Source organism: Limulus polyphemus, unplaced genomic scaffold, assembly GCF_000517525.1.
Source record: "Limulus polyphemus unplaced genomic scaffold, Limulus_polyphemus-2.1.2 Scaffold3163, whole genome shotgun sequence".
Classification (NCBI taxonomy): domain Eukaryota; kingdom Metazoa; phylum Arthropoda; class Merostomata; order Xiphosura; family Limulidae; genus Limulus; species Limulus polyphemus.
In genome coordinates, this window is record NW_013668773.1 from 103,663 (window position 1) to 106,653 (window position 2,991).

The window sequence follows — 2,991 nt, forward strand, 5'->3', positions numbered from 1 at the left end:
TGTTTCTTTTCTTTTTCCTCCAACCACTGCTGTAGTCTCTCTTCTTGTTTCTTTTCTTTTTCCTCCAACAACTGCTGTAATATCTCTTGTCTTTTTTCTTTTTCCTCCAACAACTGCTGTCATATCTCTTGTTTATTTTGCTGTTCGAGCTGCCACTGTTGCAGGTTTTCTTGCAACTGCTGTTGTCTCTCTTCTTGTTTCTTTTGCTGTTCTTGTATTGATGCCATCAAATCTGCTAAGCTGTAGTATGATTTGCCACCTCTCGTTTCCATCGTCTTCTCCTTCTTCTTTTTTTATTTTTATTTTCGGTCCCACTCTCCGGCACCAATTTGTTAAGTCTCTGTTCGTTTGTTAATTTTCCGTAAACATTCTTTCCGAAGAAACTTTAGCGATACAAGTCCTTTCTTAAATGAAACTAGTTTATTCTTTCTCAATACAACTTTGCAATAAACTTAATTTCCACAGTCACGCTATAACTTAAACAAACGCTATAATTCACAACGAACGATTCACGAGCTTGACTCAATTGTCCGTCTCTATCTCTGTCTGCAATTCAATTCCATTGTTGCCGTCACTTCTTACCGATCTTATATATACAAAAAGCGTACATATCGTTTCTTCGTGAATCTTCTAGAATATCATGACGTGTTACTAACGCCACGTGACTACCGCTGTCGTAACAATAGCATTTCATATAATGCTGACAAAATATTGAGATATTACAATAAATCAAATCCTAGAGGCGATGGACAAGTTCTGACTACATTTTTAAAATCAGCACTATCTAGCTACTCCGAATCGCTTGAGTTTTCTCCAGTAGCAAATATTTTGTTGTCCATTGTTATCAATAAATAAAGAATAGAAATTGATCATAACATTCAATGGGAAAATTACAAACAGCGAAAGTTAACCAATCAAAACTAGAAAACTCAAGAATACAGTAACCATCAAGATCAAGAAATCAAAACTTAAAAAAAAATGACCAAAGAAGAGAAACAAAGAGCATCTGACCACCAGCTTCCATCCATATTTTGTTTATTTATTTTTTAAATTCTGGCATATGTTTTATTTCTTACTCTGGGTGTTTTGAGTTTTGACGCCAATTTGAGTACCTGCTACACCACGAATGGGCCTACCTATAGCTAGTACTTACAATATATTGTTGGAGTAAAGTATTACGAGCGCGATAAACAATGGAAATGTTAGTGAGTATTTATTTGTTTGTATGTAATTAAGCACAAAGCTACACACTGGGCTATCTGTGCTTTGCCCTACCACGGGTATCGAAACCCGGATTCTAGAGTTGTAAGCCCGCAGACATGCCGCTGTGCCACTGGGGGGCATTTAGTGAGTGTGGAGGACTATCATTCGAACCTAGCGTTAGTTACATAATAACGTACATTTACAAATGTTTACGCTCTTACTCAGTCTTAGTTCGATTTTTTGAGGGCCAGAATTTATTACTGGTACGGTGGTAGACAGCATAGTATAAACTAATATTAATAAAATTAAAATACTACAGGTAGTATTGGAATGGAACTGCTTAAGACTAAGTAATGTAGTAAGAGAAGTTGAACGAGAGAGAACGTCACTGAGAAGAGTATTCTAAATTTAAACTTGTGTTGTTTCTTATTTGTCTTCTTTATTAATTTACTAGTTAGTAACTTAGGCTAGTGTTAATTACTTTAAGTTTAATCTAATAAAACAACTGTAATGGGTACTTTGATTATCCAAATCCTCTGTTTGTGTTTTACTCTAGCCTCTAGGTATTCCTGCCAGCTAAAGCCTAAACTAAAGTTGGCAGATAAGTCTCCCATTATCACTGATGTCAATCATGAGTAGTTTACTCACTGTTAGTGTTGTTGTTAACATTACACGACCCGACAAAGACACAACTATGTAAGCACTGTTATTTTATTTGTAAACAAATGTGCCTATACTACAGGGGACTGTTTAATTAAAGCCTTGGGAGGGGGGGGGGGGAGGCAAGTGCCCCTTTTTGCTTAATATAATTTGCTTTGAGAACAATACACATACAACGTGTAGTTTGTACTATCTGCATGATTGTTCTATAATATAGGAAATAATTGGAGCAAATGCCATGAGCTATGTACTTTTAAGTGTGTTTGTATAAGAAACTGACACAAACTTCCCTTAGTGGTAACATATAGATATTAATGTTGTGAAAGATTGTGTAAATTATGGTAATAGCTGGTCACATGAGATGTAACCTCTTGGTCTAACCACAAAATATTAACCCTTCCTTGATCTAATCAAGTTCATGAGATATAGTTAGAACAGACTGTTTCTCAATATTTTTATTGGCAAGGGTGTCTTAGGAGTTCAAATAAACTTTATACAGAACTAAAATTTAATAAATAATTAAAATCAACATTTCATATTGACACACTTTTAAAAACTTAATTGAAGCTGTCATAGGCTTCTATTTTAAAACATAGACTCCCAGAATTATTATATTAAATTTATCTGTGAAATTGAAAGAGAACTTATCTAGATACCAAAGTGAACAGACTGAATAAAAGGTTTACAACACTTGTGTATTGCAAAAATACATTTACAGTTTTGCACACTCATTTTGACACCTTTATTATGAACTCTCTTTAAATACTACACCATGCTAAACCATCTTAACAGTAACAGTATGTATAACATTTGGTACAATATTTTTTATAGTTCCTTATCCATTTTGAAGTAACTTCTTTAAATAACAAACAAACTAGTGGTTATTCCTTACATTTATTTCAAACCATAACATGTAAATTATCATCAAATAGAATCTACTATGAAAACAAGCAGTATTTAATATTACCTGAATTTATTGGTATTATTATGACAGCGTAAGCCATGTGACACTGGTAACACGTAATGAGTTCTAGAAAGATCAGGGAACATCATGAACAATCCAATATTTGCTTGGCACTCTCTATTCTTGTATATAAGTGTGCCAGACAATTAATCGGAATTGTATAG

At 34.0% G+C, this 2,991-nt stretch overlaps 1 long non-coding RNA gene across 8 annotated transcripts in view; it reads left to right on the forward strand.

The window, feature by feature from the left end:
* Window positions 1-1,004: 1,004 nt before the first annotated feature.
* LOC106468786 overlaps window positions 1,005-2,991 on the forward strand; it is a 12,561-nt gene continuing 10,574 nt past the window's right edge. The window contains exons 1-2 of one of the 8 annotated variants that reach the window (XR_002612719.1): window positions 1,349-1,466; window positions 1,760-1,899. This is a non-coding gene — a long non-coding RNA (uncharacterized LOC106468786). Of the gene's footprint in view, window positions 1,206-1,348; window positions 1,467-1,490; window positions 1,601-1,637; window positions 1,900-2,991 lie in introns of those variants that run through there. The other 7 variants (XR_002612718.1, XR_002612720.1, XR_002612721.1 and 4 more) reach the window with 7 other exon arrangements.